General features: G+C 38.4%; 1 protein-coding gene across 2 annotated transcripts in view; it reads left to right on the forward strand.

Moving 5' to 3' along the window:
• NELL2 (NEL-like 2 (chicken)) overlaps positions 1-22,175 on the forward strand; it is a 389,871-nt gene that overhangs the window by 220,357 nt on the left and 147,339 nt on the right. The window lies entirely within an intron of this gene.

The raw sequence follows: 22,175 nt of genomic DNA on the forward strand, positions 1-22,175 counted from the left end.
AGGAAAAACCATAGCCTCGACTAGACGAATCTTTGTTGGCAAAGTAATGTCTCTGCTTTTAAATATGCTATCTAGGTTGGTCATAACTTTCCTTCCAATGAGTAAGCGTCTTTTAATTTCATGGCTGCAGTCACCATCTGCAGTGATTTTGAGCCCAAGAAAATAAAGTCTGACACTGTTTCTACTGTTTCCCCATCTATTTCCAATGAAGTGATGGGACCAGATGCCATGATCCTTGTTTTCTGAATGTTGAGCTTTAAGCCAACTTTTTCACTCTCCTTTTTCATTTTCGTCAAGAGGCTTTTTAGTTCCTCTTCACTTTCTGCCATAAGGGTGGTGTCATCTGCATATCTGAGGTTATTGATATTTCTCCCGGCAATCTTAATTCCAGCTTGTGTTTCTTCCAGCCCAGCATTTCTCATAATGTACTCTGCATATAAGTTAAATAAACAGGGTGACAATATACAGCCTTGATGTACTCCTTTTCCTATTTGGAACCAGTCTGTTGTTCCATGTCCAGTTCTAACTGTTGCTTCCTGACCTGCATATAGGTTTCTCAAGAGGCAGGTCAGGTGGTCTGGTATTCCCATCTCTTTCAGAATTTTCCACAGTTTATTGTGATCCACACAGTCAAAGGCTTTGGCATAGTCAATAAAGCAGAAATAGATATTTTTCTGGAACTCTCTTGCTTTTTCGATGATCCAGCGGATGTTGACAGTTTGATCTCTGGTTCCTCTGCCTTTTCTAAAACCAGCTTGAACGTGTGGAAGTTCACGGTTCATGGTTCTCCTGGCTTGGAGAATTTTGATCATTACTAGCGTGTGAGATACTCAACACTAATTTGAATTCTATGGCAAATCTGAAAAACAGCCCTTAATATTTTCTCTACATGACAGTCACCTTTTAATAGAGAAATGATGACATAAATAATGTGATGTTTTCAGAAATAGATACTTGGTGTGCTAGGAAAAGGGGAAAACTTCATTCCTCTGGGAAGTGTGGTCGAGTACCTACCTCAGAGAAGTTTTGCTTATGTTTGTGTCATGAAATATCACTCCCGTCAGTACCATCCAGAGACCTGCTCAGGGGTATCTTGAGTGTTAGTAGTGTCTAAAGTCAGTCCTGGAATACAATAATCTATTTCCATTATAGTCTATAGAATATGAAAGAAAACTGTGCTAGCAGAGTAGCTTGCAGAATATGGGGATTAAAGAAATGTGGGTGTGAAATATGACATTCTTTTGGCTTTTTTAAATAGAAGCATATATATATTTATATATATGTGTGTGTGTACACACACACACACACACACATATATATATATATATATATATACACACACACCATATTCTAGAAAAATGTAGAATCATAAAGCTGGAGAGCACTTAAAGTGTTATCTTGTCATTTTCACTCTACCTCCAACTTATAATTTTTATCAGGTGGATGTATAAACAATACTGAGAAGTTTCCAGGGAAGGACTCTATAATACTTCCTGGAAAAAATACAAAATCTGTAATAAAAATGTTGCCTTTGTTAATGTGTATTCTTCCAAGTCTTCAGTATTGTGATAATACTGCATACTCCAGATCTTTCTTGACTTAACAATGTGGTTATGTCTGCATGAACCCACCATAAATTGAAAATTTCTTAAGTTGATAATGTACTTAATGCATCTAAGCTTTCAAACATCACAGCTTAGCCTAGTCTACCTTAAATGTGTTCAGGACACTTACATTATCCTACAGGTGTGAATTTTCATTCAACTAACACAAAGCTTGTTTTATAATAAAATGTTGACTATCTCATGTAATTTATTGAATACTATGATGAAAGTGAAAAGCAGCATGGTTGTAAATGTATCGGTTGTTTACATCGGCTCTCTACTGCTGCTCAGAATCACAGAAGTATCATGCTGCATATAGCTAGCCTGGGAAAAGATCAAATTCAGAAGTTTATTTACTACTGAATGTATATCATTTTTACACCACCATGAGGTCAAAAAAATCATTTATTGAACCATTGAAAGTGAGGACCGTCTACACTTGGTATCCTGTTTATTAGTTAGTGCACAGGGAAGGTCCTTCCTCTAAATTCAAGTATAGTATCTATAAAACAGAACGATGAAAATAAATTGTAATGGGAAGTGCCTTCTTAATCTATGAAGAATAACCAAAGATACTCTGAAGATAGAAAATAGCAAAACCAATACAATATTGTAAAGTTAAAAAATAAAATAAACACACACACACACAAAAGAATTGCCAATGGATTTACAGATTCTTGCTTTTTTGTTAGTTCATCCTAGGCATTTCCACAATATGGGAACAATTCTGCACTTTCTCTTTATAAAAAAATATCATCACACTGAGTGGCAAAGTATCCTGATGGAGTACTACAGAGATATTTTTCAACATAAAAAAGGGAATATAAAAGAACAAGTCTTAATAAATATATGAAGAATAAAATAAACAGTTTACTATACTTTGGTAATATCAGTAAGTCTGAGTTTCAATGTAATGAATAACAAAACTTTCTAAGATAAAACTATTCAGAGAGTGATATTTCAAGATGTGCTCATTAAAAATCAGTGTTAGCAATTTTCAAGAAGTCTGCTAATTTTTTGTCATTAGAGACTTAAAAAGCTTTGTACATTTTTGTATTTCCTAGTGATTCTTTTTGTTTTTCTCACAATCTTAAAAACTGTTAGAGATAAGTAAGGAAGAATACACAGCACAAAATTTGACATAGTGTTGAATGAGGAGTGTTTCTTCGGGGAGGGTATTTTCAACAGGTTCATTTCCATCCTGAGCCTCTCTGTTGGCTGTAAATCCTAGGGCTAGTTCAGCTGTCATCCCTTACAGAGCATCTCCTTCTTTGGCTCTAACTCTCCCAGTATATTTTCTTTCCAAATAAAATCCCACATTACTGTTTTTGTTTTTTTTTTGACTACTTAGGGAGAATTTCCCTTAAGATTTCAAAGCATCTAATAATAATGGGATCGCAAAGAGTCGGACACGACTGAGCGACTGAACTGAATGATAAAAATGAACTGTTCCTTTGTTGGGATACCAAGAAAGGTTGAAATCATCTTAGGAAAAGCTATCAAGGCCATGATTTTTTGCCTAAGGAACCAGAGCTAGGGATTTCATGATCTGGCAGATGCTAGAATGTGTTTCTTTATTGATGCACCAGCATTTCCAACAAGCTATTTCTATGCTTCCATCTAAAAGAGACTTTCTTGCCTCTGAAATTTCTATCTACTATGAGTAAGAATCCCATGGACAGAGGAGCCTTGCAGTCTGCAGTCCATGGGGTCGCAAGAGTCGGACACGACTTAGTGACTAAACCACCACCACGTGAGAAGGTCTGCAAATTTGAGAATTTACATCCATACATAAAAGTTAGATTTTCTTGGGAATATGGGTGAATTTTATTTTGTCCTCCAGAGTCAGATGATCTTTGGCAAAACATTTTATGCTTTACCATGCGGGGTCAGCACATATTTAGGGTTCCTGTAAAGGAGTGCATTTTAAAATTCTCCCTCTGTGAATCTTTTCCTCCAGCCTTTCATATTAGCATCTATACAAAAGGCTTGAAGAAATGACTCCTCTCTGATGTGGGTTTGCCTCATGGCTGAAAGCATCACAGCTGTACTTTTTCAAGAGCTCTCATAAGACCAGAGTAGGACTTTGTTTCTCTGCGAACATTAGGGTTTATTTTCTCTGAATATTAGAAACAGACATTCACGTACTTGCAGGAGTAGGCCTTCCAGAATAAATGTCAAGACACCACTGCAGAGCTCTTCTCTGATGTTGTGACTGAGTTCTTGAAGTTCTGAATTTGTTTTGCTTCTCTATCCACTCTTTTCTAGTGAAGAGCACCCTGCCATAGCATGACAAGTGACATTGTCAACACTGTACCCAGCAGACACTCAAACGTGCTTACCATATCCGAAAATAAATCATAGATGTTCTAATTTAAAGAAGAATCCAAGGCAATATGCGTCACTTTAGAGTCAAGGGCTTTGATCAATGAAAGAAGCCTTTTTTGTTTTTATAACCCTAAGTTTTGGCATAGAAATTATGTATAATACAGAGTATTCACCTTCCATAGTTGGTAGAATTGCACATTGGTTTTTTTTTTTTTTTTCCCCTGTCACTTTCAGATAATATGAGTTAGAGTTTCCTCATGATGAGATTTTAGAGATGGAAAAATTCTTGAGGATAATCTAGTCCTATCTCCTAACTTCCATAAATGAGGAAATTGTGGCTCAGAGAGATTAATTGCCTTCCTTTGGTCATGCAGTTAGTGGAAGGCAAAAGGGGGGGTCAGAGATAAGACTTCTTATTCTTAGTTCTTATGTTGTTCACCTATTGTGAACAATTCTATTTGTTCAATTTGTAACCACACGAAAACAAGTAAGGAGAAAAGATTCGTATTTTATCTACAATTGCATGATTGAATTTATAATGTTCAGTAGCTAAACTGCCTTTCTATAGATTGTTTCACTTCATTAAGTTCAACTCTAAAAGGAATTTTCCCCCTACAGATCTTATAGTAATGATCAGAAGTCAAGAGAAGAAACAGAAATTGTCACTTTCTGGGCCTCTGACTGTTTTGCAGTTTCATTGATGACTCAGTTGCACCATTTGCACACTTTATATTCTTAATAAAGTGTTGATGCCGCACTTTAAAATGCTTGTAAACTCATAAATTTTCCTTCCAGTGAGGGTTTTTTTCATGGTTAATACTTCATAGTCTCTGTCCTCATGTTCCTTTCTATTCTGGAGAAAAACATGGGTCTATCTACAAGAAAAGAGAAAGTAAAGAAGGGAGGAAGAAAAGGAGGGAGGAAAAGAGAAAGGGAGGGAAGAAGGAAAGAAGGAGAAAAAACACAGAGGGAAGGGAAGGAAAAGGGTTTGGTTTGTACAAGCTGAGATGTTAGCAGTCCATTCTTTAATCTCTCTGATTATAAAAATAACTTAATTTTTATGCATAACAAAGTGTCTTGATTATCTCAACTAAGAGTTGGTGATCGACAGGGCAGCCTGGCGTGCTACAGTCCATGGGGTTGCAAAGAGTCGGACACGACTGAGCGACTGAACTGAACTGAATGCCTTTCTTGGTTCACTCGCATAAGCATTGATTAAATTGGAGACATCTTTCTGAATCTTATTAGCCCCCCTTTTTTTTCCTTTAAACTTTTAATTTTCTATTGGGATATATCCAATTGACAATGTTGTGGTAGTTTCAAGTGAATAGCGAAGGGATTCAGCCTTACATACACATGTATCCATTCTCCTCCAAACCCCTCTCCCATCCAGACTGGCACATAACATTGAATAGAGTTCAATGTGCTATACAATAGATCCTCATTGGTTATCCATTTTGAATATAGCAGCGTAGACAGTTCTTCTTGACACTAGTCTTGTGTAGTGGACAAAGAATAAGATAGTTCTGGTAATACAGATGGGGGTCACAGATTTTGGAATTATCAAAGGATAAAAATATCCTGAAGGAAAAGGTTTATTTCAGATTTTCATGATTTATATCTCTCTGCTTTGAGTATTCGGAGAAGGCAATGGCAACCCACTCCAGTACTCTTGCCTGGAAAATCCCATGGACAGAGGAGCCTGGTAGGCTGCAGTCCATGGGGTCACGAAGAGTCGGACATGACTGAGCAACTTCACTTTCACTTTTCACTTTCATGCATTGGAGAAGGAAATGGCAACCCACTCCGGTGTTCTTGCCTGGAGAATCCCAGGGGCGGTGGAGCCTGGTGGGCTGCTGTCTATGCGGTTGCACAGAGTTGGACACAACTGAAGCGACTTAGCAGCAGCAGCAGCAGCTTTGAGTATTATAATGAAAAAAATGGAGTTCTCATTCTTCTTTATGTTGATGAGCTTGTAAGCTTCCCACTCTTGTGTAGTTTTTTAGAGTGGGAGCAGGAATGGGGAGGGTAGACCATGCTACCACTGAGGAATGGAAAAGATCCTGCCCAACTTGGGGAGAAAATCGATCCTTCAGGGCAGTGGTATCCAAAAAGGGTGATTTTGCCTTCTTGCCTCTCAGAGATTATTTGACAGTGTGTGGATGTGTTGATGGTTACCACAGCTGGGCGAAAGGAGGATACTACTGGCATCTGACAGGTAGAAGCCAAAGACATGCTAAACATCCTACAATATTATTACACTAACTAACCTCTTTGAGGAAATTCTTATTTTTCTGGAACCCTTTCAACAGGGAGCTTTTTCTATGGTTATATTCCAACTAAGTCACTCATCTTTATCCTGCACAGGACATCCAGTATAAGACAGCTCCCCATAACAAAGAATTATATGACCCAAAATGTCCATGGTGCCAAGGTTGAGAAATTAGGGTCACCTCGTCAACAATGTAGCATGTACACCTTCTTTTTAATTTCCCTTTTCCTCTGCTTTTTTTTTTTAGACCTTACATAGAGAGCCCTTCGCTCAGTTCTTATGGTACCCAGTATCCTTTTATTGGCCTTTTGCCACAAAAGGGGCCCCTTCTTGATAAGTCCAGCTCTCTCCCAAGTTCTTTTCTCTCTTTCTCTTATCAAAAACCTGTTCTTAAGCCTCACAGACATAGAAGGCAGACTAATGTTGCCAATGGGAAAGGGAGTTGGAGAAGGGATGGACTGGGAGTTTAGGGTTAGCAGATGCAAACTGTTAGCAGATGGATAAGCAACAAGGTCCTACTATATAACACAGGGAACTATATTCAATATCCTGTGATAAACCATAAAGGAAACGAATCTGAAAAGGAATATATATATATATAAAATTTATATATATCTGTGTGTATGTGATGTGTGTGTGTGGGTGTAACTGAATCACTTTGCTGTAGAGCAGAAATCAATATAGTATTGTAAATCAACTATACTTCAATAATAAACATTAAAAAACCCAAAAAAACTGTTCTTAGCTTAACCTAGGGGAATGTGGCAGAGGGGTTTCTTCAGATCAGATCAGATCAGATCAGTCGCTCAGTCGTGTCCGACTCTTTGCGACCCCATGAATCGCAGCATGCCAGGCCTCCCTGTCCATCACCAACTCCCGGAGTTCACTCAGACTCACGTCCATTGAGTCAGTGATGCCATCCAGCCATCTCATCCTCTGTTGTCCCCTTCTCCTCTTGCCCCCAATCCCTCCCAGCATCAGAGTCTTTTCCAATGAGTCAACTCTTTGCATGAGGTGGCCAAAGTACTGGAGTTTCAGCTTTTGCACCATTCTTTCCAAAGAAATCCCAGGACTGATCTCCTTTAGAATGGACTGGTTGGATCTCCTTGCAGTCCAAGGGACTCTCAAGAGTCTTCTCCAACACCACAGTTCAAAAGCATCAATTCTTCGGTGCTCAGCCTTCCTCACAATCCAACTCTCACATCCATACGTGACCACAGGAAAAACCATAGCCTTGACTAGACGAACCTTTGTTGGCAAAGTAATGTCTCTGCTTTTGAATATGCTATCTAAGTTGGTCATAACTTTCCTTCCAAGGAGTAAGCATCTTTTAATTTCATGGCTGCAGTCACCATCTGCAGTGATTTTGGAGCCCAGAAAAATAAAGTCTGACACTGTTTCCACTGTTTCCCCATCTATTTCCCATGAAGTGATGGGACCGGGTGCCATGATCTTCGTTTTCTGGATGTTGAGCTTTAAGCCAACTTTTTCACTCTCCACTTTCACCTTCATCAAGAGGCTTTTGAGTTCCTCTTCACTTTCTGCCATAAGGGTGGTGTCATCTGCATATCTGAGGTTATTGAGATTTCTCCCGGCAAAATTCCAGCTTGTGTTTCTTCCAGTCCAGCGTTTCTCATGATGTACTCTGCATATAAGTTAAATAAACAGGGTGACAATATACAACCTTGACATACTCCTTTGCCTATTTGGAACCAGTCTGTTGGTCCATGTCCAGTTCTAACTGTTGCTTCCTGACCTGCATACAAATTTCTCAAGAGGTAGATCAGGTGGTCTGGTATTCCCATCTCTTGCGGGTTTCTTAGGGCCCCTCAAATGGCACTATCCTGCTGCCTCCCCACTGTGCACTGACCCTAACTGCCTCCATTGTTCCAGAGCTACTAATTCTGGCTTTGGTCCTTGTCACATATCACAGAAAGTTCATAAAGTGTCTAAGCACAAGAAATTCTACTGGATACTTGATTTTTGTTGTTAAATACAGAGCCTCCTCTGGTGTTCCCCAAAGAGTTTTACTTCTTAAAGTACTTAACTCTTTATAGCATTGAATACTCCTAGTGCTTACATTTTATGATCTCATTATTGCGGTTACGTCTTTTTCTCTAACATGGCCCATACTGACTTCTTAAAAAATCATTACCATCCTTTTCAGGTTTTATTACTGTTGATTTTCTAACATTTTCAAGAGTTTTGGATGCTATTTGACATACACAGAAGGTTACAGAGGATTTACTACTAAGCAACCAAAGCAAAGATTTTAAGTCTGCTGTAACCCATGCATGCCCCTTCCGCAAATAGTTGTCTCTTTTGTGTGTGTTTGTTTGAATCCCCTATTAATTAATGCTAGAAAAGGTAATTTCCTTAAAGTGCTTAGAGAGGTAAAACACCACATAATATTATTCTTTTTTATCCTGCAGTCTTCCAAAAAGAATTTAAATTGAAGCTGATAATTTATTTTATGGATCTACAAAAATTTTTTTTATCATCTGCTTTAATATGGCTCTCAGTGGATTTATCAAAATCACAAGTACAGAAGAAAACAGATAATTCATTGTGTGTGTAGCATGATAATTACTGGTATATAAATTGTGAAGGAAGTACAAGTATTGTGGACAATGGCAGAGAGGATAGGAGGCCAGGAGAAGCACAGATCAGAGACAACAATGGTAAAGAACAGGAAGTAAAAATATGCGTTATCAGCACTCACAAAAATCCTAAATAAAGTAATTTTAATTATAAAAGGCCTTGGCTCTTTAGTAAAATACCTAGCACAGAAGAAATCTTTAATAAAGTTAGCTACTATCGTTGTTGTTGTTGCTATTGTGATTAGAGAAGTGATCCTCTTGAGGAAATGTCTTATTTCCCTAGGACTTTTTCAACGGGGCACTTCTCTTTGGTTATTTTTCAATAGAATTATTTTTGTTATTATTATAAACAGATAGATTTGCTGGAGCAATAGATTCAATGTATATTTATTCAACTGACTTATTATGTACCTAGGAATGGGAGCTTAAAAAAGAAAAGAGAAACCTTGGTATAACTGAATAGCACTCTCTCTGGAAGTTAGAAAAGCTCCTTCCATAGGAGGATTTTTTGTACTTCCTAAGATCAGGGAGGTCCCTCAGATTGTTCTTGAGAATGAATGCTAGATGGGGATACCCAGGGGCTAGATAGCTGCATCCAGGCCTTACTGTGGATACTAATCTGCCCAAAGTAGAAATATGGTCTGTGGAGAATTAGTGAGTCTGGTCAGTTCTCAGGCAGGGCAGATTTTATGAGCCTGGATGCGTCCATGTGGATTTCTTTTCTAAAGACACACAATCAATGATCAGACAATCCTACCATCTGGCCACTAGTTGCCATGACTATTGGGAAAGACTTTTGCATTTTTATGAGCAGTCATTCCAAATTTTCCTTTTCTGGAATCAACATTACAAAATATGATACAATTGTGGTATATTTCATTAAACATGAAAAATAAGATTTGGGGTTTTAAATTTAAAAATACAGCCTCTAATGCTAATAGCTGCCTCTTTCATCTCCTACAGTTCCTTATATATTCTTATGCTGTATAGTTAAATTATTGAGTAATTTGAAAATCTAAACATGATTACAAAATCGAATTAAAATACCAAGCCTCAGGACTCAAAGAATTAATAATGAAAAGCAGTTTTTTAAGCAAACATAATCAAGAAAACTTCTCTAGAAGAATGTGTACTGTGGTTACCAGGAAGGGTTAATGTTTAGAAAACTTCAGACCACATTTGGAAAACTTACAGAGAACAGAAGTGAGACACGTCTGCACAGTGAGTGTGGAGGCCAAGGCAATGTGCTTATCTCTCTTCTGAAACACATATGTGCATGCATACAATTAGCAGTCAGCTCAAAATGGAACAGGCTCAAAGGCTCAGGGAGCTGAACTGCCTTTTTCAAGATGAAAAGCTTGGAAAAGGAGTCTGTGCTATCTGAATCTGTCAGTGAGTGGGGGTTGCACACCAGTGCCAATATCGTGGTTTCCAGGCTTGTCAGAGCCTTTATGCAGCATCTCAGCCCAGCCGTCGTATCCATGTATGGCCTCCAGCCCGGCTGTGGTTTGATCAGAGAGCACACCCAGTGGTGTGCGTCCGCACAAGCTTGCCTCTGTGCAAGGTCATCCGAGCACTGAAGTGATGGGAGCTGCCTCATTAAGCAGACTCACTGGCTTTGACTTGGTTGGTAAACCCTAATTCACCTTTGTCCTAAATGGATTATTATTTGAGTTTTAGTATGAGATTTTTATGTGAAAAGCACAGAGCTGAAAACTCAGAGGGGAATACAAAGATTATACATGCCAGGAGTGGAAGAATAGTGGTGTCTTAGCAACAGACAACCTGTGGGGGACAGGATTATTGAAACTGAGGTTTAAGAGATGGCTTTCACATCCTTGCTTGATTGTTGGCTTTGGCACTGTAGCCAGAATGGAAGTGTGGCCTTCCTTCTGCCTCTTCACTGCATGCTCCGTGGAACAGAGTTCATCTGGCTCTGCTGCTGATCTAGTCTTGCAGTGGCTGTGTATCCTCCTGGTGACACATCCTGTGTTCCCCTTTTCTCCTCAGGCCATGGCGCCTTTGCAGTATCACGTTCAGGTCACGGGTTTGGACTCGGAGAGTGAGCTTCTTCTCTCAAATCCGGACCTCTTCTCTCCTGTGTGCCTCTGCCGGGTAACAGCAGAGCCTCACTCACTGGATGATACTTTCACTAGTCTATCTGTTGCCACCTATTTCAGTGATTGTTAGCTTTCTTTAGATAACTTCTGATACCACATAGAGGCTTTCTTTGCTTAAACTAAATTCTGTCAGAGGGACTAACATTGTTATTAGTTATCTACTGTTGCATAAGAAACAACCCCCAAGTTTAACAGCTTAAAATAGCCCACATTTATTGTCTTACAGGTGGTGGGTTAGGTATCTGGGCATAGAATAGCTGGATTCTTTTTTTCGGGTCTTTCACATGGCTACAATCAAGGTGTGCACCAGGGCTGGGGAAGGGTTTTTCTCTAACCTTACCTTTGTAGTTGGGGGATTCAGTTCCTTCCTGGCTGTTGACCATTAGTTTCCCTCGGTTCCTTGCCATAGGGCCCTTTCCAACATGGCGGCTTGTTTCATCAAAACCAGTCAGAGAAAGAACCTGCTGGCAGGACAGAATCAACACCTTTTGTGACCCAACCAAAGACATGACATCATATGACTTTTACTAAAGTGTATTGATTAGAAGCAAATCACTGAGATCCAGCTCATTCTAAAGAGGGAAATTACACAAAGCCATGTGTATCACGAGATGGAGATCAGTGGGAAACTCTCTTAAAGGCTGCCTACTGCAGACATTAAATGTTATCAATAGTTAACTAACCCACTTCAGCTAAGAGCTCCAGGTAGAAAAATAAGAGTCATGAATGAAGAGTAAAATGTGTTGTGTTATAATTGTGTGTGAATGATTGTGAAAAACTCAAGATGTCAAACATTTCTTTCACTTTTCTTGGCAACAGAGTTTTGATCTGGGTGCATAGTAGGGTCCAGTTTAATAGAAGGAGATGGTGTAAATGAATCATTACTGTACTTTGTGGTATATTCTATAACAAAGGGAAGCGCAGAGAGCTGTGGCCAGCTCAGCAGGGCCAGTGAGTAGTCCGGTTTAAGCCTGGTTTGGGGCAGGCATCACCAGGTGACATTTTAAATTGAGGTTTTTAAGGATGAACAGACATTTCAGGAGAGTGAAAGAAGGAATTTCAGGAAGAAGGAAGAGTAAGTACAAAAGTATAGGTTGTTTATAATGGCAAATTTAGTATGAATGGAATTGTTAGTGATAAAGCCAGCAAACTCTGGAAATTCTAAGACACATTTTATAGTTTCTAAAACATTTCACTCAGCCTCTGTACCTTCTAATTGAGATGTGCACATTGAAGCATCGGTATTTTACTTTGTGTTTGTTTTATGTTATTTTTCTTTTCTGCTGTGAAAATGATTATTAAATTGATGATACTTCTAACAATCAATGCAGAGCTAGAATCAAGGTGATAGGATATTTCATTTCAAAGAAGACAGAATGCTTTGTCAGGATTCTTGGAACTCCATGAAAGCATATTTTCAGTGTGGTCTGATGAGAGCTGAATTTAGAATTTTTTTAGAACAAAATCATAACCATTGAGTCACTACCTGAGGCATTTTTATACAATAGATTTGAGCATACATATCCCTTAAATGTTAGGAAATGCAACAACAACAAGGAAAAAGACAGGAAATGGCTAAGTGTTCCACAGAGCTTCTCTCTTTAGTTGGTCCAAAGCAAATCTTAATCTTCTCTCTAGCCTCCTCATCTCCACAAATATTTTAAGGTATTTTAGTATGGATACTAGCTCATCCAGATTTCTTGGATCTGAGTCTTGGTTCTGCTGTCTGCTAGCTGTGATCTTGAGCAATGTACCTAACCTCTAGGCTTCATTTTCTTCATATTTAAAATGGGGTGATGTTGCATACCTTACACGTTGTTTTTAGAACCAAATGAGGTGAAGCATGCAAAATCATCAGTATAACAGCCGAAACATAGGAAGCATTTAGAAGTGATAGTTATCTTTGTTCCTAGTTGTGGTAAACAGAATAATGTCCCTCCAAAGATGTCCACATCCTCATCCTGAGAACCTTTAAATATGTTCATTTACATGGCAAGAAGGATTTTGCATATCTGATTAAGGTTAAAGGCCTTGAAATGAGGAGATCATCCTGGATCACCTGGGTAATTTCAATCTAATCACACTAGTCCTTAAAAGACAAGAGTTTTGCCTGGCTATTGTCAGTAGAAGATGTGTCTATGGAAGCATGGTCAGAGACTTGTAACATTACTGGCTATGAACATGAAGTGGGTCAGGAGCTGGGAAACACCTGGAGGAAAAAATGAACAGAGCTTCCAAAAAAGAATGCAGCCCTCTAGACATGTTGATTGTAGTCTGGTCGGACTCATGACCTATGACTATAGAACTATAATATAATGAATTATGTCATTTCAAGTCATTGAGTTGAGAGTTTGTTATGGTGATAATAGAAAACTAACATATTATTATTAGCTCACACTGTTGAATTGTCCAAAACTATATTTAAAAATGATTCTCAGTTCCCATCTCTTTTCTAATTGTTGAGCAGTAATTCAATTACAGTAATTCTGGAGCAAGTCTGGTGTTTATGGAGAGAGTTAGGAAGATAGTCTGTTACACAGAGGGGATCCAGTTCATATTTATCCCTGAATTCCTCACTTTAATGATTGAGTTGCTTTTTTCATATTCAGTTTCTGGTGTAAAAGTTCAGGGTGCCCCTTATTTTAAAAGACATTTTTCTAATCTAATTCTAAAGAACACAAACACATGTACAAACACACAGAATTATGCAGAAAGATCAAACCAATCAATCTTAAAGAAAATCAGTCCTGAATATTCATTGAAAGGACTGATGCTGAAGCTAAAGCTCTAATACTTTGGTCACCTGATGCAAAGAACTGACTCCTTAGAAAAGACCCTGATGCTAGGAAAGATTGAAGGCAGGAGGAGAAGGGAGCGACAGAGGATGAGATGGTTGGATGGCATCACCCATCACCGATGCTATGGACACGAGTTTGAGCAAGCTTTGGGAGTTGGTGATGGACAGGGAGGCCTGGCGTGCTGCAGTCCATGGGGTCACAAACAGTCACACATGACTGAGCGACCAAACTGAGCTGAGGCTATACATTTACCCAAACACAGTAAATCCAATGATAATATAGTACATGTCTTTTCTGCCTACTTTTTAAAAGATTATTAACTTCATAATATGAAGAAAGTTGGCAGATAATAATTTTGAAAGTACTATTTTTAAAGTACATGTATAGACTTAGTTGTTGGGGGATTGCTGCTGCCACAGATCTTTGGAATGGAATGCAGGGTGGTTGAGAATGACCTTTATATTCAGGAAGGCTCCACGCCAGCAAGACTATATCTGAGTCACAAATCAGTGACCAGAATTGGCTCTCAGGTTTGATATATTTGGCTTTGGGGACATTTTAATGATTCAACATTTAAACAGTCAGATGATTTCATTATGAAAATCAGGAATTCCAGCCAGATTTTCAGATGGTTCTCCATTAATTTTGGGTCTGTGTCACTGCACCTCAATTATCAAATGCAGCTGCCTAGTAGCAGCAACCCTCTTAGGAGGAGAGGGTTTCCCCATTCATTCAAAGTCCTCATTTCCCACTCACTGAGACTCAGCAGTTCCAGTAAGAAAACTGATGTCTGAATATCAGAATTCCTATAGCCAGGCTGCCTCATCCATTTACTTTACCATGAATTAGAGTATTTTTAGTTTGCAGCCTATGATTTACAGTATTAAAGTGATCATAAGTATGGTCATTTTAAGCCATTGAGATTTTAATATAGAAATAATGTCAAAGGTTTGGTTTTTTTATGAGTCATGTTCCTACCAAATCCATAAATCACATTGACATAAACCTCAGGAAAACCATCAGACACTTCAATAAATTTTGAATTCATCTATATTGGTTTTCCTTGTGAAATTAAATAACCTTAAATAGTTCATTGGCAGAACTGATGCTGAAGCTGAAACTCCAATACTTTGCCACCTCATGCGAAAGTTGACTCATTGGAAAAGACCCTGATGCTGGGAGGGATTAGGGGCAGGAGGAGAAGGGGACGACAGAGGATGAGATGGCTGGATGGCATCACTGACTCTATGGGCATGAGTCTGAGTGAACTCCAGGAGTTGGTGATGGACAGGGAGGCCTGGCGTGCTGTGATTCATGGGGTCGCAAAGAGTCGGACACGACTGAGCGACTGAATTGAACTAAACTGAAATAGTCATGTCACATGCAGAATATGTATGCCATTCTAGTGTAGTATCAAATAGTTGGCCAATTTTTAAAACTCCTAAAAATTGAGTTCATTACAAAGTTTATACAGAACAAATTGTTTAGAACAAAAAAACATAAAATTTGGTGATAAACTGGAAAAGAGCCATGGAAGTGAAACTGATGTGAATAATGTTGTTTTCTAATGGCCAGTTTATTCTTTGATGATGTAATATTTTTCAAAAAGGGGTAGCAGTCAGTGGCTTGTAAGGAGATAATAAGATGTTGCATAGAATGTAACTATCTAAGGGAATATAAAACCTAGATTCAGTTTGCAGGATTTCACTCTGAATTAATCAGTGAAAGATGCTATTACCAGTTGCAAGTCCTCTGCTAGAGGAGCTGGGCCAGGGTCTTTTGGCATTAGCTTAGCTGATATTAATGATGCTTTTGATTTTGTTTGCCTTCTGTTTATACACATAACAAGTCCTGTATTAGCCCTCCTTTAGCAGTAAAGCCTTCCACATTTCTGTGCAGAACCTGAGCCCGATGATAAACAGCTAAGAGCGAAGGGGCAGAGAGCCCTGTAGGGCTGTCTACCAGTTGTCCTCGTGGCCACAGGCAACTCTCAGCCTTTCTGCATCTCAGTTTTCTGTCAGCAAACGGGGTTGGGGGCGGGGGGAATATGATTTGTGTGTATGTAGTCAACGCTCTTAGGTGCAAGTAATAGAAAAAACTCTGGCTCTCTTAACCTTAAAGGGATTTCCTGGAAACGTTTGTACAGCCTGAGAAGCAGTCTGTAAAATGTGCAGAGACCAAGGCATTACTGGAGGCTTCAAAGCTCTAATGGTTTTCTCAGGAAGGGGCAATTGTAAGATGTTGTTACCCATTGCTAGGGGACCACTACAGGATACGGAGTGAGAATGCACAGCACTGAAAGGTAAAGCTAATTCTCTCGCTGCTTCCAGACATCTACGTTCCAAATTCCTGGGCAGAAGCAGGTGGTTGTTTTAGTGTGTGTCACATGGCCATGTATTTGCCAAGTGGCAGGAGGTTGGCTGGGGTGGAAGGAAGCCTTCTTTTGGTTTCCATGGTGAGAGAGATGCTCTGACTCACACAGAAGATGATGTCTTCAAAACAGACAAACAGTTGAGATGCTGGATGGGTGAAGAGTGGGGTCAGGAATGGAGAGGACAGGAGAGACAGACAGGGAGAGGAATCTATGTTGTCCTCACTTCTTAATCTTCCCAGCTGAGGTGGGTTCTATGGTAAGACTATATGTAAAAGAAGGTTGAAAACCTTTCAAAGCATTACAAAGTTATAACATGGTCTGGTTATTGTTATTATTCCCACTGTCACGATCTCAGTTCAAATCTTCATTGTTTTTCACCTGGACATTTTCAGTATTCTCCTGGCTAACTCACTGTCTGTAGTATTTTGCCTCTTTACTATGACTCAACTCTTGTCAACTCCTTTGTCTTCCTATCCAGTGCAGTCATTTCCTCTTCTAGAAACGTCAATGAAAGTAACACAGGCACAGCTTAGCAAAGCATATATGTCCACCTATATCCATGTATATGTCCACCTCTATCCTTCTACAAGCCACAGGCTTCTCCTGTTTTGCAAAACGACTATAGAACTTGATAAGGTACCAAACTACAATGCAAAACTTGATAAGGTACAAATCTATAATACAAATTCTGATGTAACTGGCTCCAGCCCCATTCTCCACCTGGATGAACCAAAGGTCTTAGGTTTTTAGAGGGTTGGGAGGAGGAAAGGAAGTAGGACGTCACTTACATGATCATCTGAGACTTTAATATTTCAATTCAAAGCATATTTAACCTTGCCAGGATTCAACAGAGAGCATGCTCCAAAGCCTTCCAGCAGGAGAAGGCTTTCAGGCTCCCAACACACGTCAATCTCTGAGTCTAGGCATATAGCCGTCCCTGTCTGCTCATGTGCAATTCTCTGTCACAGTAGGGTTGTATCCAATCATAGCAACCCATGTCACACAATTCCCTGCTCCTTCTAGTCTAAGCCAAGAAAACTGACCCACTAAATGCTAAAAACCAGAAGTAGCAACACCTGTCCGCTCCCCTTCCAGCCACACAATGCATCACACAGTAACTGGGCAACCGACTAAAAATAGTGTTTCCATTAACCTTGTAGCATTGCTACCTTTGTCTTACTCGATTAGACTTTTAGACCCCACTTATCCTATTATGGTAGGTTTTATCGTACCATTCTCCAAGAATGTCTTTGCTGATACTGTTTTTATGGGCCAAAATAGCTTTCTTCCTTTTTCTTACTGAGATGCTGCTCACCTTTTCTGAGTCAGTGAACATGGCCTCACTTGTATGAAGTTTCTTTGAGTCTTCTCATTAGAAAGTGAGTTAATTTAGCAGCTAATGGCATAAAGTTCAAGTGGATTTAGTATTTACCTTCTTAGTCAGAGTATGACATGTTAATAGATTTCTTCATCTGCATTTCTACAGCTCTTAATTCAATCTGTTTACTTTTGTGATTAGTTGTTTATACATTTGTCTTCCCCATTAAATTATATATGTTATTTGAAGACAGGCTTTATGTCTTTTTCATCTCCATGCTCACAGAGTAAAACTTAGTGAATTTAATAAATGTTTCTTGAATCAATTAATTAAAGTTGATATCTGTATAATAATGAGAGGAAGGAAGTAACAGGTGAAGCATTCACATAATCAGTGCATTTTAGGGTTTTCAAAAGTAGTTTTATCAAAAGAATTCAAGAATAGGTCTTAGAGCTAGATAGCATTTCTGTGAAATGTATGGCTATTATCTTGTGACTGCTTCCCACATACCGTATATTTAATCGACATAATCTTAGGCTGGAGATATCCCTGTTCATAGGTGAGAAGAGAGATTGAGTAACTTGCTCAAGTTCTCGTTTATTATAAGTGGAGGAACTCTAGTCAAATAAGGAAAGAAAGCACATTTGGCCACTCTCTCCTCTTCGTTCATCATTTTAAGGAAAGCAAAACTACCCCTAGAGTATAAGCCAAACGTGTATTGGTAAACTTTGGTCTGAGTCTCACTGTGCTCAAGTTCACGTCTGTTAGGTTTTGTATCAGAGCTAGTCCCAGATGGCATGGTATAGGAGACCATCTACCTACTCCTTGGCGTTTTCCTCAATGTCTGGTTTCTAATAGCCTCACATTCCTTCTAGTGGATTTAGAATGGATGCAAGCTATCACACTTTTTTATGTCTTTTCTAGCAGAACTCATAAAGCCAGGCATTCATTAAATAGCTAATTATTGAGCACTTATACATAAGACATTCTGCTTGTAATAACACGAGCTAATGTTTGTGTTCACTATATGCTGGGCACAATGGTAAACTCCTCAGTATATACATTTTCTCATCTAATCTTATTAGCTATCTTTTAGGTTAACACTGTTATCATCTCTGTTTTACATATTAATAAATTGAAGCTAAAGAAGTTTATGTAACTTACAAATTTATCATAAATTTGTAGGTTTTTAAGTGATAGGGCCACTCAGGAAAGCTAAAAGTATGTCCCAGTAGTATTTTGACCTATGGATCAAAATAGCTGCATGGATCAAGAGTAATTTTAAGCTGCCATTCATTCAACTTTTCATTATTCAACTTTTTTCTGACTTCTTTCCTTAAGTTGGATTCTTCACTTTATATTCAACAGTTAGTGTAGTACTGTACACAAGCATCACTCTTGAGCCAGATCCCTAGGTCTGAATTCTGATTATTCAGCTTAACCTTCAGCAAGTTACTTAACTCTCAGTGCCTCTGTTTCCTCTTCTATAAAGTGGGAATGAAAATAATAATACTTATACTCAGTGTGATGGGTTAATATATATTTACCCATATATATATATGTGTGTGTGTGTGTGTATATGTATGTATAATATATAAGGTATTTACAGCAGTGCCTCACTTGTGTTTTTTTAATATTTATTAACTGCAATTTGGAAGATATATGCTTTTTCTTTGGATTATAAAAATATAAATAATACCTATACCCTTGAGAACTTTATAGTCTACCAGAGGAGGTAGAAATACATCCATTTAACCAGTTAATGAAAATGAATAAAAGACAAAATTAATTACTAAAAAAAGTTATAGGCAATGTGCTATGGCCATTTGCTTGTACAAAATTATAAGAATGGATGAAAAATGAGGGATAAAAAGAAATGAGGAAAAATACATTAAGTAGGAATTAGGAAGTGAGGGGTGTGTGAAAGGACTGATCATTTAATAGCTGGGAAACTCAACGATTATTCTATCTCCTTGAGACTTTTTCTCTCTTAATAAAATGGAGAAATTATACCCACCTTATAAAGATACTGAAAAGACTAATGGTATTAATGTTTAAGTGACTACAAGAATGGCTGTAAAATAACATACGGCTTGCCTGGAAATTCCCATGGATGGAGGAGCCAGGTAGGCTACAGTCCATGGGGTCGTGAAGAGTCGGACACGAATTAGCGACTTCCCTTTCACTTTTCACTTTCATGCATTGGAGAAGGAAATGGCAACCCACTCCAGTGTTCTTGCCTGGAGAATCCCAGGGATGGGGGAGCCTGGTGGGCTTCCGTCTATGGGGTCGCATAGAGTCGGACACGACTGAAGTGACTTAGCAGCAGCAACCAGATAATATGAAATTTATCCTATTATTTAACTATAAAAGAGATTATTATACCCAAGGAGAAATTCGGAATTCAGAATTAGAAAACATTTCTTTCCTAGTCTAACTCATTTTTGCCTCAGCCAACACCTATTTGTATAGCTGTAGGCATCTAGGCCGCCATGATTCCTTGCTCACTGTCTACATCCAGTTCATCTGTATGTCTTTTGTTTTTGCTTTCAGAATAAAACTCAAATCTGCACCCTTGTCTTTATCTGGCTCCCAGTATATAAGTCCAAGCTGCCCTATTGTTGTCACCACCATATTGTTCTCCATGTTTGTTCTTACTATTTCCAACCTATTCTGTGCACAGCAGTCAGAGCAATAATTTAAAAGCAAAAATTGAACCACGTTATACCCTTGCTTATTGCCTTCAGTGCCTTCAGTGGCCCCTCTTTACAAATCTGTGATGCAGTTTCTCCTTTCCTCTCCTCTTTAGTCTTATTCGATTCTGCCTTGCTTCTCATGTCTGGTCTCATTGGCCTCTTATTTCCTGGAAGAAATCCCAGACCTAGCTCTTCTTCAGAGATTTCTTGTATTTTGTCCCTTTTATTTGGAACACTTTCCTTCCCTTTCCTCTTGCTCAGTTCTTTTCTTTATCCTTTAGATTTTAATGTTATTACCTTCCTTGTCTATTTTATATAATTAGCCTCTTCCGCATTCCCTGTGATTCTCAATCATGTCACCTATATTTCCTTCAAAAACTAGTATCACACACAAACCTTTCTATGTGTTTTTCTTACTTATGGCCTCTTTTTCTCCAGCTCCTGTTAGCTCCACAAAGGCAAGGAAAATGTTGCTTCTGCTCTGTTCCTCATTGGATACCCAGAATAGTTCCTGGGAAGTACTTGATGACTGAATACCAGTAGACATTTGGATTTGTTAATTCATTCAACAAATATGTGTAGATTACTACCAAGAGCATCAAAGCACATCATATCACAGTTTTATGATATAAAAAAATATTGTATTAGGGAATGTGGAATATTGTGTATGAAATACTTTATTGGAGAAGGCAACGGCAACCCACTCCAATACTCTTGCCTGGAGAATCCCATGGATGGAAGAACCTGGTGGGCTACAGTCCATGGGGTCTCGAAGAGTCGGACGTGACTGAACAGCTTCACTCTCGCTTTTCATTTTCATGCACCGGAGAAGGAAATGGCAACCCACTCCAGTATTCTTGCCTGGAGGATCCCAGGGTCGGAGGAGCCTGGTGGGCTGCCATCTATGGGGTTGCACAGAGTTGGACACGACTGAAGCGATTTAGCAGCAGCAGCAGCAGCAGCAGCATATACTTTACCTCATCTAGTATAGCATGTCTGCAGAGTGTTAGTGCCTTTGGAAGACTGACAATCAAATACTTCACCAGGAACCTGAGACTGCATTAAATTAAGACTTTTTCTCCTTTGTCACACCCGGTTATCGTACTTGTCTGATTCTATTTGAGGAAAAGTTTGAGGTACACTTCTAAAATACTAGCAGATGGTTGCCATGGCTCTTTTTTTTTTTTTTTTTTTTTTGCTTTCTAAGTTACATTGCATAGAATTTATCTCAGATGTATTATACAAAATGAAACTCAGTTACATGCCACACAGTGAGCTCATCTCTGTCAGTTTTGCTAGTCCCTTACTCATGTTTATTGCTAAACCAAGCCTATTTTTGTCTATATTTTTTCTTCTACTGCAATATAATGACCTGAATGTGTTATTCCAAGCTTATCCCAGCAGAGGAATAGAATGACATTGTTAATCTCTTTGCACTGGTTTCTGTGTTCAGTCTATCAATAGCTAAATCTTTTTGTTAACAGTAGTAAGTATAAATTTGAGGCACTTTCAACAGAAATGTTCTTGTATTATTATTCCTTTCTAGTTTATCTTATCCTGTCAAACATCTCCCTAGTTCTATTAGATTTTCCCTGGAGATTTCATTGATATTGTTCCAAGTAGAAACTTTTACCCATGTTTCTAGTCTTTTTTTTTTTTTTTAAGTCTTGTAAGTATTTTTCAAGTATAGTATTTTCTTTTTAATTTTGTAAAATCTTGTATATACATAGTAGAACAAGTCCATCAAAATAAATTAGGTTAATATTTATCAATAGAAGTCCTATTGAAATTCAAGGAAAAACAAACACATGTGTTTTTAAAAGTTCAACATTGTTGAATTTAAATATGCCACATTTATGTGAAACCCTAAATTTTTCTTTCATATTGCTATGTGTTTTATTTTATATATGCTTTATTTTCTTTTTGATACAGAAATATTAGATGTGCCCAGTAAAAATACTCAGAAAAGCCCCAAAAAGGAGGAAGGAAATTAAAATCTTCCACTATCCCATAACCTATTAGTATTTTAAAAATAGTTCTTTATCTATGCATGCAATGCACATAT

This window comes from Bison bison, unplaced genomic scaffold, assembly GCF_000754665.1.
Source record: "Bison bison bison isolate TAMUID 2011002044 unplaced genomic scaffold, Bison_UMD1.0 scf7180017862984, whole genome shotgun sequence".
NCBI lineage: Eukaryota > Metazoa > Chordata > Mammalia > Artiodactyla > Bovidae > Bison > Bison bison.